Raw genomic sequence first — 15,203 nt, 5'->3', positions numbered from 1 at the left:
TGGGGTGATTGTGGTGCACTGTGGCACAATATCAAAGAAAGAAGAAATTAAAATATTTCTAGATAGATAGATAGATAGATAGATAGATAGATAGATAGATAGATAGATAGATAGATAGATAGATAGATAGATACTTTATTAATCCCAATGGGAAATTCTAGTGCTTTTACTTGGTGTTTTGGACGTTTGTCTGGGTTTGAGAAGTGACAGCCCCCTCTAGTGTCACTATATATATATATGTGTGTATATATATATATATATATATATATATATATATATATATATATATATATATATACTGTATATACTGTGTATATATATATATATATATATATATATATATATATATATATATATATATATATATATATACTCACAAATATCTAATCAGCCAATCACCCAACTCAATGCATGTAGGCATGTAAACATTGTCAAGATGACTTACTGAAGTTCAAATATCAGAATGGGAAAGAAGGGTGATTTAAGTGATTTTGAATGTGACATGGTTGTTGGTGCAAGGCGAGTCTGAGTATTTCAGAAACTGCTGATCTAGGGTTTACAGAGTATAGTCTGAAAAAGGAAAACATATCCAGCGAGCGGCATCTGTCTGGGTGAAAATGCCTTGTTGATGCCATATGTCAGAGGAGAATAGAAAGACTGGTTTGAGCTGAAAGAAAGGCAACAATAAATCCAATAATCACTCGTTATAACCTAATCTTGTCGAACTGGGTGCCACTCCTATCAGCTAAGAACAGGAAACTAAGGCTACAATTCGCACTGGCTCACCAAAATTGGACAACTGAAGATTGGAAAAAACTTTGCCTGGTCTGATGAATCTCTATTTCTTCTGCAACATTCAGATTGTAGAGTCAGAACTTATCAACAACATGGAAACATGGATCCATCCTGTCTTCTATCAACGGTTCAGGCTAGTGGTGGAGGTGTAATGGTGTGTGAGATATTTTCCTGGCACACTTTGGCCCCTTAGTACCAATTCTGCAACATTTAAATGTCATAGCCTAACTGAGTGTTTTTGCTGACCATGTCTATCCCTTTATGACCACAGTGTACCCATCTTCTGATAGCTACTTCCAGCAGGATAACACACTATGTCACAAAGCTCAGATCATCTTAAACATAACAGTGAGTTCACTGTACTCAAATGGCCTCCACAGTCACCAGATCTCAATCCAATATAGCACCTTTGGGATGTGTTGGAATGGGAGATTTGCATTGTGGATGTGCAGCTGACAAATCTGCAATAACTGCATGATGCTATCATGTCAATATGGACAAAAATCCCTGAGGAATGTTTCCAGCACTTTGTTGCCATAATTCTAGCAGTTCTGAAGGCAAAAGAAATTTCAACCCTGTACCAGCAAGATGTACCTAATAAGGTGGCCAGTGAGAGAGATAGTGCCTGCGTATATACATAATAATGTGTAATATTCCATCAGAAACTGACACTGTTTTTCCAGGTTTATAATTGTGCAAATCCTGTTCGGGCATGTTAGTAGATTTTTTTTTGTATTCATCATCTGAGTTTGCAATGGAGTTTGTTTTAGTTCTGTTACAAAAATTAAACTGACTTGACTACATTTAATATCAATACCAAACTCAAACTCAAAATGAGACCCTTTTAGCTCAGCATATGCGTCTCTCATTTTTCCAATATGTTTGAAGAACCTGTTTTTGATAGCTACAATGATAAAAAAAAAGACAGAAGGAGGGCACAGGAGTGAACCTACTATATTTTTTTAACCATTTATTGAGTACAGCATGTTAAATCAAAGCTTGATCTTTGCTTTAAATAAATTAAATCAATCCCTTTTACAAGTTCAGACTACTTCATATAGATTATGGTGGCAATCTGTAATAGAAAAGTCATCTTTCTTTTCAAAAGCTCTGATTCCTATCAGCAAACAGTCAAATCCTCCCATATCCATTAGCCACTAGATGATAGCCTGTTACTGAATGGCTTGTTGCCTCCATCAGCTACATTTTTCTTCCAACATTTACATTTGAAATCTTAAGAGTGTTTCAACGTTTAAATAGCTGGCACGTAATCTCAAGGTTTCTTAGATGTCATGTTCAAAAGAACCTAACAGCAACATCAAGCACAAGACAGGAAACAATCCTTTTTTAACCTGTCTTTTGTAATGCACATCAAAGAGGCCCAAGTCCGTTACTGAACATTGTGCTTAAGTGCACTACAAAAGTAACATGCCAAAATCAGGTTTACAAAACATTCTTTCATTGATTAGCTTAAAAAACATATTTTTCTATATGTAATTTTATTATAAGCAATGTTGTGAAAATTTGCTTGTTAGCATTACAGAAAAACATTGCTAACCTTTTGTGAGACTTTATGTTTTATGTTACAAAGCTAAGCAGAACCACAATAATTATTACCCTTGGATGTTTCTCTGGGTGTTCCATTTTTCCTCCTGTGGCCTATAGATATGAATAACGTTAATTAGTATCTGTGAATTGTGCCATTTTGGATGCATACGCATGAAGAATAATTAATAGGTTTCATGTCTAGGATTGACTCTCATTGATTATGGATAAGCTGGTTCAGCAAATGGATATATGAATATATATTTATAACTGAATTGGTGATTTTGGTTGTAGCACCATTTTGCACTGTGTGACTATATTCCATATTTTAAAAATCTGAGAACATTGGAATGCATAAAAAATGTTTTTCTGTACTTATATAATAATTTTCTTTTTGTTTATGCTTATTGCACTTGCTTTTTCACAAAAATGGCAAACTGAAGATGTTTCATTGATCAATTTTATAAATATCATACATTACTAAATGCCCACTCATACACTATCTTAGATAAAATGTATATGTTGAACTTTTTTGAAATTTCAGGTTAGACATTCATTGATTAAGTTGTTGATTTCCTGTAACTACTTATTCTTTTTTATCCACAGTCGCCAGCTCCAGCTGGGGAATTTCCAGACACTCCCAGTGCATCCAACAAGTATAATCCCTACAGGAAGTAATAACATTGCTTCAATTCTCCTTATAGTGGGACACATCTTGCACAGGAGACTCTGAGAGTGTTCTTACTAGAAACCAAACCAAACCAACATGCTCTTGAGCTATAAAAACCAATGACATAACTCCTCACTTTTTCATAAAGAGTTGTGCTGCATTCATATGCTATGTGAACTTCAGACTTGTCATTTGTAATATATCACCTTCCTACTTTCCTGTGTTCATGTAAATTTCTGGTCAGCATTTTAAAGGAATAGTGAAGTTACTGTTGAAGTTCTTCTTGGTCAGCACAAAATGCATTTTTTATGAAAATAAAAAGCAAACAAAAATCATTAATGATGTATTACATCAGTCCTAATTGAATTTGACCATAAAAATTACATTTCTGGTTGACTTGGTTATTTTTTTTTACTTTAGATTATTGAATAAGGTAGAAAGTCAATCTTACGCCACAGCTTATAATATGAATTTTCTCCAAATTGTTCCACTGGAAGTTACAACTTTCAAGGGTGCTCACATGACATTTGCCATTGGGAAACTTTTCCTCCTAATTGTTTTATAGCATGTGAAAACAGCATAAGCTCACAGACCCAATGGACATTCTTTTGATCAAAATCTAAAGCTTATGACCAGAAGGAAGCATTGTAACACAAAATGACTAGAAAAGGTAGAGCTTCTTTTGCACACTTACAGTTCAACAACCACTTTATGTTTTAAAGCAAGGAAATGGGCTAATGGGTGTGGTTACACACTGCTATGAAGCAATGTGGCTGGTGGGGGGGGGGGGGGAATGTTTAATAGGAAGACAAACTGATTGCTTGTTAAAGTGCAGGTGACAAATGGCTCAGCTGTTCCCCATTACTGCTCTGTAGGTTGTTAAAGCAAAGCACCTACACCCACAAGGGCATATAAGGAGCTAGAGAAGATGACAGAGACGGAGACGGAGACGGAGACGGAGACAGAGAGTCAGTCAGTCAGTCAGTCAGTCAGTCAGTCAGTCAGTCAGGTAGGTTTGACAAGAGTGAGTTACAACGAAGTTGAAGAAGAAGGTGTGAAGGCTACAAGCAACTAAGGCATCACACTATATGGTACAAAACATGTAACACTATCACTACTTCCAACTAAAGTTCCTAATCCTATGTGATAGCTGCCATGATCAAGACCCTCTTTACCGACTAAGCTTTAGTAGGATGGAACTATAAATTTATATTTAGAGACATTGATTCTTATCTGTCATGAATAACTCACACTAAGAAGAGATCGGGAGGACAAAAGCAAATATGCAACTTTCAGGTTTTAAAATTGATGAACAATATGGGGATGGCAAGCCTTATGCTTACATTTTAATTAATGAACCTGAATGTAGATTCTTAAACACAGGTCTAAAATGACAAACAATAGCTGCTCTTGAAAGAACCTCTCAAAGAATTATGTCCATGGTAGGGTGAATTAGGTTAGGTTTTACTGAGTCCTACTATTAATACCTTTTTACAGATCAACAATGCATGTGTACACAAAGAAGTAACCTCCAAAAATCCTTCAGAAATCCATGAAAAGAGGAAAAAGTAAATACATTTGTTAATGGCTCCTTCACAATCTGATGTTACAATTCTCAATCAATCAATCTCAGTTTGCACTTTGGTCAGGTTGACATTTTTAAACAAGAGTATTTTTTTATTATTATTGCGGCAGACGACCAGGGACCTTTCCCCAGCTGGAAGCATGGAATAAGGAAGGACCGGAAGAGGGGCAATATATTCTCCTGGACGCAAGAGGGCAGCCTCCCAGGATTCCATCAAGGCCTCAGATACAGAGCTGGGAAGCTCATCCCTGTGGGGGTCCATGGCTGCCACCAGGTGGCGCCTGGATGGTTCCCGAGCCATGGACTGCAGAACTTCTGCCACACCAGGAAGTGCTGCCAGAACAGGAACCAGATATGCCTGGAGTGCTTCCTGGTGCAATGGCAACATTTCCGCCACACCAGGAAGTGCTGCCAGAAGATCATCAAAGAGCACCTGGAGCACATCCGGGCGTGCCATAAAAGAGGCCGCCTCTCGCTATTCGGAGAGCCGGAGTCGGGTGGAAGAGGATGGAGCTTGTGACGGGAGGAGTAGAGGCGGCAGAAGAAAAAAGTCTAAAGGACTGTCAGCTGTATTGGGCTGAGTATTGTGTTGTATTGTATGCCCAGGAATAAAACGTGTGTGCTTTCAACATCTGGGGCCTCTTGTACAAACGGTGCGTACGCACAGAAATGTTGCGTACGAACCTTTCCACGCTCAAATCGCGATGTATAAAACCTAAACTTGGCGTAAAGCCATGCACATTTCCACGGTAACTCATACCTTGGCGTACGCAATTTCTCCGCTCGGTTTTGCAGACTGGCGGCACCCAGCGTCAAAGCAGTGCTACTGTATGATCACCCTTTCTTAGATCCACATCCACGGCGGCGGCTTTATCAAATACACTGAAATTAACCGCATATCATTCATAAATTTAATGCATCTGATTGTAATTAACCTGTAACAATATAATGGTCCACAGAATGGTCAAACTACTGTTCCTGTGTGCTCATCCTTTCTTTCTTAGCTCCACATTCCTGACGCGGCTTTATAAATACACTGAAACTAACTGCATATTGTTTATTAGTGTACTGCATCTGATTGTAATTAACCTGCAGCAATATAATGGTCCAGGGAATAGCCATAGTATTCCAAATACCATAACTGCTTTAGCGTTGTTACGCTCACTGCATCTTCTTCTTCTTTCAGCTGCTCCCGTTAAGGGTTGCCACTGCGGATCATCTTTTCCCATATTACTCTCACTGCACCATTCGGAGTATTTATATCACTGTATCTGAGTGTGAATCACAGCAGTAGCTGATCGGAAAGAGAATTGTCGGTATACAGTTTCAAGTACACACTACCTCAACCACGGCAAAAAGCGTCAAAGCCTTTCCTGTACGGACCTCGCGTTTCAGAAACAGTTTCATCCCAAGAACTATAAACGCATTCAATCAGTCCATCAAGTGCTCCTTGTAGAACTGTTTGTACTTATAAGTACAATTACCTCACTGTAAACTTACACTACAGTTATAATATTGCACAAACTACGCTACTTTATAAAGCGCGTATGATGACAATATCATTTTTAAGATGAAATGCAGCAAAATATGTTGCTTATAGTATACAGATAAAACTTTAACTTCATTTAAATAATCTGTATTGTTAATAATTAAACATGTGAGGACAGGGTGCCGCAGCGTATAGCTAGTTCAAGGATAGCTCCTGCCTTGCGCTGTATTCTTGCTGGTGCTGAAAGGAATAGACGGATAGAATAATTAAACATGTACTACGAAGATATTTCAATGTTCCTTAAAAGTTTGAAGAATCGGCGTTCTAAGCTTGCAGATGGCTTAACGTCTATTACAGAGCTGATTGTGTGGCGATTGGAGAAAGAAAAGTATGGACAGGAATTGGAGGTTAGTACGTTTGAAAGAGACAGTACTGCTGTGATAAATTATTTCATCGAAGGTCGCACATGGCGCATCAAGCCTCTTGCGTGAGATATGAACAACCACTGCGCCACCGTGCTCCCATGTTTAATAACATGCTTTCATTCCTATCATCATGAAAATGATACCACGTATACATCTCAGTATTTTAATTATTCAGAGAGCTGTAATATCTCGAATGTAATGGATTCTGTTTCCTGTCGGAGAAAGAGAAAGAACGGAAGCACGTAGTGATTCACACACATAGAGCACATAGAAGATCAAACACAGAACAAAGCATTTAACATGCTACTTGAGAAACTAGTAAAATAAACGATTTTAAGATGAAGTTTATGATGTTCTACTTTAATGGCAAAATAAACTACGTGATTAAAGTGGAAATTTCGAGATTAAAGTTGACATTTCGTGCTTTTTTCCCACTGTGTGCCTATTTTTTTCTCTGTACCCTAATAAGCTTTCATATGACACTCAGACTGTGGGCTACGACTTGCCTTTTCACGGCGACTTTGATATGTGATTTCTTTTTTATTTCGGGCACTATGCGACTTTGTGAATTTGAGCTTTCGAGTTTCTCCGACACTATGTCACTCGATCATCTTCCTTTTGTTGATTATACCACTGTTTAAATCAACAAATAGTACGTTTTTCCTTTGCCTCCACTTGGTATTCAATGAAATTCTTATATTTCCCCCCGTGCTTTCCCCATTGTCTTTTCACAGAAGGCTATTTATATTGATTTGCATATTCAAAGAGGAGTAATTCTGGGAGGAGTTGGGGCGGGACAGAAGGCGCGTGCACGTGCATTACTTTTCACGCTGATCGGGATTTATGTAGTGGAAGAACGTGAAATTTTGCGTACGTACAGATTCCTGCATCTGGATTTTTCTGTGTGTACGCACAATCCCGCTTTTGTGCTTACGCCATGTTATAGTGTGAGTTCTACGCACGGCGTTATACATGAGGCCCCTGGAGTCCGTGTCTGTCTGTGTTGAGGCTGATCTTCCACATTATAAAACAATAATACAAATAAATAAAAGTTAAGTGTGAATAGTAAGAGTTACATACATATCTAGTGTCTAATTTATATTCTGCTTTTAATAACTGAAAGAAATATTTTCAAAGTTTCACATTTCTGAGGACTGCAATTTGCTCTGCTTTGCAGCACTGCTACTATCTGAATATCAAAATGGGGCATGCACATTTTGAAGGTACAGGTCAGTAATTGATACTAGCATTCATTTCCATCCTTTTTTTTACATATCATATTGTGTATATTAATTGTCATTTTGTAAAATATTTTGAACTTCTAAAACATGTGTCAGTCACAGGTACAATGTGTGTTAACTGTCTCTTCAATTTGTAATTCATGTGTTTAATTTATTGTGGACAGGTGCCTTTTACCTTGCAACAAGAACTGACACTACCAGGGTACATGGTGAAGCATTGAAGATGAGGGAAATAGTTGAGTTTTGCTTCATTTTCAATTTAACCATCTCAAAACTCATATTTGGGTCAAACAGAAGAGGTAAAGAATTTATACATTAGTATCTTTTAATTCCTGTTTTTTGTGTTTTATTAATTTTAGGCTAATCCTTTATTTTTTTACCAAAATAAAATAATTTATTTTTTATTTAGCCAGTTGTTCTGTAGATGTACTTTATCCTGGGAGTACTTCAGTAGTGAGACCAGCTATATTATATTGTCTGGAGACGGTGGCACTGACCAGAAAGCAGGAGACAGAACTGGAGGTAGCAGAGTTAAAGATGCTAAGATTTGCATTGGGCGTGACGAGGATGGATAGGATTAGAAATGAGTACATTAGAGGGTCAGCTCAGGTTGGACAGTTGGGAGACAAAGTCAGAGAGTCGAGATTGCGTTGGTTTGGACATGTGCAGAGGAGAGATGCTGAGTATACTGAACATGCTGATCCTGGTCTAAAAGAATGTTCATACTTTAAAATTGAATGGACACAGATAGCTGCAGGTGGAGGATGTACACCCTGTTCTATTTAGAGTTCAATCGTTGGTGCAGCAGTAGCATTACGGACTCATGGAGCCAACATCCAGGGTTTGAATCCTGTGCTCATTTACTGTATGTGCAAAGTCTGCATATTCTCTCTGTGTCTTTTCTTTGGATACTTCAATTTTCCTGCAACATCTCATATACGCGTGTGTTAGGTTAATGCACAATGCTAAACTAGCCCCAATATTAATACCAATGGATACGTGTGTTAGTAGTCCATTTGGTAGACTGATGTCCAGTCTAAGTTTGGTTCCTGCATTCTGCTCTGGTCACACTTAAAACCCTAAACTGGATAGAGTGTGTTTGACAATGTTTTGTCATGTTATGTATTAGTAACTGGCAAAGTATCTTTTATGAATTTACATTTTACATAGCACAATAATATAATTATATCACTTGTTAAACTCCTTCATTTTTCTTTTTGCACATTTGTAACTTCTTTTGAAAAATATTTTTAACTATTTTTTAATTAATTTTTAAATAAACTAATATAAATGTAATGTACTGTAAATACATTAAACATTGTGGAACACAGATACTCTGCAATAATCTGGTTCCCTATCCATATGTGATTACTGTTTTACTCATTGTTGACAGAAAGATATGCAGCTTGCTATGACCCAGCAGGATCAGTAAATGATTGGACATGGAAAACAAAAGCAATACTTAAGTCAGTGTAGGGCTTACAAGTATTTCTTAGCAGTATTAAAGGAATTTAAGCTGAATAAGGTTTTCATCATTACTAATTAACTATCGTGGGTGGCACAGTGGTGCAGTGGTAGCACTGCTGCCTTGCAGTGAGGAGACCTGGGTTTGCTTCTCGGGTCCTCTCTGTGTGGAGTTTGTATGTTCTGCCTGTGTCCATGTGGGTTTCCTCCCACAGTCTAGTGTGTGCTTGGTGTGTGGGTGGGTGGGTGTGTCCTGCGGTGGGCTGGTGCCATGCCTGGGATTTGTTCCTGCCTTGCGCCCTGTGGTGGCTGGGATTAATGCTTTGCATTTATATAGCGCTTTTCTCACTACTAACAGTGCTCAGCAATTGCAGGTTAAGGGCCTTGCTCAGGGGCCCAACAGAGCAGAGTCCCTTTTGGCATTTACAGGATTCGAACCAGCAACCTTCCAATTGCCAGTGCAAATCCCTAGCCTCAGAGCCACCACTCTGCCAAATGGCTCCAGCAGACCCCCATGACCCTGTGTTAGGATATAGCAGGTTGGAAAATGACTGACTGACTAATTAACTACCATACAAACGTTTAGCAAAATCCAATGACAAAGTCTAACATGTCTGTATAATATAACCAGCTTCAAAAATGAATACATTCATGAACAAAACAATAATAAAACTATAAAAGAAAAATAAATATTTTAATAAAAGTGACTGATATACCAGTGTTTCTCCCTGTCTTACTTTGTTTCATTTAGAAGGGACTATGACCTTTTTTTTTTAAATGTTTAAATGTTGATTGAGTAAGAGAGATACAATTGTGGACATTTACTACAACAATCTATACTGTTCAAAATCGAGCAGCAGTTATACCTACTTAATGTTAAATTGTAAAATATAAATCTAAGTCTTCTGCCTAAAAGGTTACAATCATAAAGTCATATTTATCATGGTGTATGATAATTAGTTTACAATTATTCACTATGATGCAAAGTTCAAAGATATCAAGTATTACACATTGAGCACTCTAATTTTTGTTTTAAGCAAACAGGCAATAAATGTTATTTATTTTACATTAGACTTAGGTAACATTGTTAAACTATTTCCAGAACACTATTATTTTAAAAAAGCTTATTTAAGATGCATTAAGTTATTTGTTTAGAGAAAAAAATGACACTGCAAAAAAGTCTAAATAAGTGAAAGAATTTTATAACAAACCATTAAATCTTGTTTTCCTTATTGTAAGATTTATTGACCTATCAAGAAATTTGTTTCTAAAAATATTTAGCTTATTTTATGAAATCTTGTCTAGTAAATGTTGCTTACTACATTGGCAGATTGTTTGCTAAATAAAAGCAATGTAGGTATTTTATTGATAACTCAATAAATCTTACAATGAAGAAAGCAAGATTTAATGACTTGACATAAAAACTTTTCACTAGCTTAGATTTGATTTTTGTAGTGATTGTAAGTGAAGAAGATAATTAACAACTCAAGAAAAAACAAGTATCCAGGACAGCATACACACACTCTATTAAGAACTAAATTTACACTGAAAGAAAGTTTATCTTAACTTACTTTGTCCTTCACGCTTTATCCTTATATCAGTCTTTTATTCTTTCACTTTCATTAATTGGGTTTCAACCAGTTTTTCCAATAATTTATATCCTTTCCCAATGCATGGTTTGGTGGTAAGAAATCACAAGTTTACCTCAGAAGAGCTTACAGCTTGAGCTCTCCGAACTGCATTCCTCAGGCCAGGTAGACACAGGAAGTCACCCTCCCCCTCTCCTAGCAGTCTATAAGCTTTTGTAATTGGCCAGGCAGAAACACAAGTGGCTGCAAAGATGTGAGTCAACGGCAGGTGTGGACTTGACTTTTGAGTTGTGCATGCAGTAAAAGAAAACTTGCAGAGTAAAAAAACAAACCAGGCCAGGAGTATTTGTGTACCTCATTTTATGCACAACTTTATTTGACAGTAAAGCAAAACAATGCCAGGCCACTCACAGTTAGTCCATCAGATAAAGCCCAAATTGGTGCTGGACTTCTCGGCTCTTTCTTTGTCTTTTGCAAACCTCAAGTCCGTAATCTTGGTGTAATCTTTCACAGTAACCTCTCTTTTGAGAAACAAGTAAATTCTGTAGTCAAGAGTTGCTTTTTCCAGCTTCGTTTATTAGGTAAGACCAAGCCTTTTTTATCTTCTAAAGATCTTGAGAAAGCTACTCATGCTTTTGTCTTTTCTTGCCTTGATTACTGCAACTCGCTGTATTCTGGGATTAGCAAATCCCTGATACGCAGGTTACAGTTGGTCCAGAATGCTGCTGCTCGCTTTCTAGTTGGGGCAAGAAAGTATGACTCTGTTTCTCCTATTTTAGCTTCTTTACACTGGCTGCCTGTCAGTTTTCGAGTTGATTTTAAAATCTTGTTGCTAGTTTTTAAATCTTTACATGGGCTTGCTCCTGCCTATTTATCCGCATTGTGTGTTTTACGCCAGCCATCCACAGTTATTAGATCTTCTGGTCAGTTGTCTCTTGTTGTCCCTCTTACCAAGTGTAAAACCAAGGGGGACAGGGCTTCTGCAGCTGCTGCTCCTCGCCTGTGGAACTCTTTACCTCATCATATAAAGGAGTCGTCTACAATTGAACTGTTTAAAACTAGATTAAAGACTCATTTCTATTCACTTGCATTCCGTGACCTTCAGTAATACTGATGGTTTCCTCATTGTGATTATATAACATCACTTCTATTTATTATTTATTTTAATTTTATTTATGTTCATATATTTTATTTCTATTTATGTTATGTTATTTGTTTGTTTTTCTTTTATTCTATTATTGTAAAGCACTTTGGCCACAGCATTCCTATGTTGTTTTAAATGTGCTATATAAATAAATTGACATTGACATTGACATAGTGTGTGTGTTCACAACTGTCCTGAAGAAAGAATACTGATGTGCAGGTACTGCCTTTTCCTAACTTCTCTCCTGACCTTAACTCCCCAGAGCACCTTTGGGATTGCAATATTTGGCCAACAATACAGTCAGACCCTGCATCGTGAATAGGATTATATCCCTCAACTGCAGATTCAGAAACTCATTGGCTCTACGCACCAGATATGTACAGCAATGATAATTGGTAAAGGCAGCAATAAATTTTTGTTGTTAAAGGACACCCTTGTTACCACTTCTCTGTTGTTTTTTGTGATACCGTTTTGTTTTCCCCATCATATTACCTGGGTGGGAGGCAGACGTAATGTTTAGTTAGAAACAGAGGCAAGGTGCTCCCTATCTGTGACACCCAGTTTAGTGGCAAGGTTGGCACCAGACCACACAGTAGGTGTCTTGTAGTGCAGGACTGACCGGGATCAGATCTCTGAGAAGTCAGACATGGAGACATAGACACAAAAAGGTGGTATTTCCAAACAAGAGTGGGTTTATTTACAGGTGCAACAAAACAACAAAAAATGTCCCAATCAAAAATGGTGAGCAATTTATACATACAGTGAAGTTTCCAGTCCCAAAAAATAAAAAATACAGACAAAAATGTATATACACAAAATAATTGGTAGTCTTCCTAAATGAAGAAAAGGAGTTCAGGAATAAGCTACACAAAAAGCAAAGTCCAAAAGATGTCAAAAAAGTATATATACAAGAACAAAAACAAAGTACAGCAAAACCTAAAATCTATATAAATACCTCCTTCAAAACAAAGCTAAACTAGGAGATGCAATCTATATAAGGCCTACCAACCACACCACCAAATCTAAAGACCACCTTACGAGGCATGAAGTGCCTCTTGTAGTCTGGGCACAAGTCTTCACCCAGTCCCGCAACACGTTGCTCCCTTTACCCAATCGCGGCAGACGCGGGTACTTTCTGCACAGGTGCTCCTGTCGTCCTTTACGAGCCTTGTAATAAATTGGGCAAGCAGCCGTAAGTGCGCGCGATGCAGCGCAAGCGCCTCGGAAGAGCTGAAACGCACAACAAATGAAAGTACTGTGCTTCTTTTCTTTGGGAATTCCCTCCTCGCACTAATGAATGCACGCACGTTCTTAACTAAAAACGCTTCGCACCTCTCTTTGCCAACGGCAGGCCTAGAGAGATGAGACGCTTGCCTTTATGACGGGGTACGCGCAGCGTTCTCCAGCAGGTCTGACCTGGAGGCGCACCCGACCAGTCGCCGGCGTCCCGCTGCATAATCTTGCCGAAGACAAAGTTAAAATGACTGCGAAAGCGTGCCCTGCACTTAATGACTCACACAGGTAAGTACTTTTAATGAATTTTGAAAAGTCTCCTTTACCCTATTCATAGGACTTTTTCATTGAAGTGGTAATGCCTGGTAGGCGGATTACCGCACTGTCTCAGCCAGGAGGCAGGAGAAAGGGATAGACTGGCATCTTGTAGGGGTTGGACAAACAGAACATCCTTACCCAGCTGGGAGGCCAGTATAATGGATAGACAGTGGGCAAATGCCTTCTAAGACTGTTTGCTCCCCAATATATAGCCTACTAGATGGTAGAATTCATGGGCTGGTGTACCCATACACACACCTGCAGGACATACAGGGAACTATAATCCAGCTGGGATGCCATGATGGGTGCCACCAGAGGGAGCTACAGGAAGTGGTAGTCCCTACTTGGTGGATCTTCCACCTGAACCAGAAGCGCTACTGATGCAACATGTCCTGATTCTGGAACTATTCCTGGGTCCTGCATGAAAGAGGGCACCTCGTCTCATGCTGGGAGTAGAAGTTAGAGGATAATGTGGATGGAGGAGTGAAGGAAGAAAAGAAAAAATTAGTTATTGTGAGATTTTTTTTTTTTAATTAATAAAATTAGGTTATTTGAACTGAAGACTGTTGTTGAGCAATTGTGTTTGAAGTTTGTTGGCCTGTAATGCTCCTTAGTGCCCACTAATAAAAAAAATATATATATATTTTTTATATATATATATATATATATTAGAGAGAGAGATGCCTGTAGGTATATCATAGCCTAAACACAACTGAACACAGCTCAAGCTCTGGTCCCAAAAGATTATTTTGTTTGGCACAGTACCTTTATTACAGACAGAAACAGCTCCAAAATGATTTCTTTTGGACATAAACCAAAAAGCACAATTCTACACCTTCTGTTTGCCTTCTGCTCCTCCTCAAATGAGCTTTGTCCTTCTCCACTCCCAACTTCACACCTCTAGGATGAGACTTGGACTCCATTTTAAGCCCGACCTGGGAGTACTTTGGAATGTCAGCCAGGAAGGACTTCATGCAGAACCTCTACTTGACAGGGGAGAGCCTCCCACAAAAACTACAATTCCCAAGTATCCAAATGTGAGCTCCACTATAGAAATGCTGCCACCGGGCATACTGGGGGAACGTATGGTACCCATGGAGGCATTCTTCCTCTGTTCTCCAGACTGGAAAAGTGCAACCATGATGATCTCCCAGCCGGGTAAGGACCTACCATCTTTTATATATAGTGTTTATATATATATATATATAATATTAAAATCATGGCCAAAATTATCGGCTCCCCTGGAATTTTCTCAGAAAATGCACCATTTCTCCCAGAAAATTGTTGCAATTACAAATGTTTTGATATACACATGTTTATTTCCTTTATGTGCATTGGAACAACACAAAAAAAAAACAGAGAAAAAAGGCCAAATCTGACATCATGTCACACAGAACTCCAGAAATGGGCCAGACAAAATTATTGGCAACTTTTCAAAATTGTGGGTAAATCGTTTTATTTCAAGCATATGATGCTCATTTGAACTCACCTGTGGCAAGATACAGGTGCTGGCAATATAGAAGTCACACCTGAAGTCAGTTAAAATGGAGAAACGTTGACTCAACCTTTCTGCTGTGTGTCTGAGTGTGCCACACTAAGCATGGAGAATAGAAAGAAGAGCAGAGAATTGTCTGAGGACTTGAGAACAAAAATTGTGGAAAAATATCAACAATCTCAAGGCTACAAGTCAATCTCCAGAGATCTT

At 38.2% G+C, this 15,203-nt stretch overlaps 1 protein-coding gene across 4 annotated transcripts in view; it reads right to left on the bottom strand.

The window, feature by feature from the left end:
• arhgef5 (Rho guanine nucleotide exchange factor (GEF) 5) overlaps nucleotides 1-10,943 on the bottom strand; it is a 101,966-nt gene extending 91,023 nt beyond the window's left edge. For all 4 annotated transcript variants that reach the window (XM_051932084.1, XM_051932086.1, XM_051932085.1 and 1 more), the window contains exon 1: nucleotides 10,786-10,943. The gene's annotated coding sequence lies outside the window, so the exon portion shown is untranslated. The remainder of the gene's footprint in view (nucleotides 1-10,785) is intronic.
• Between the last annotated feature and the right edge of the window lie 4,260 nt (nucleotides 10,944-15,203).

Source organism: Erpetoichthys calabaricus, chromosome 9, assembly GCF_900747795.2.
Source record: "Erpetoichthys calabaricus chromosome 9, fErpCal1.3, whole genome shotgun sequence".
NCBI classification, from domain to species: Eukaryota; Metazoa; Chordata; class Cladistia; order Polypteriformes; family Polypteridae; genus Erpetoichthys; species Erpetoichthys calabaricus.
Note: the sequence above shows the minus strand (reverse complement) of the source record. Positions and strands in the feature narration are given on the sequence as shown.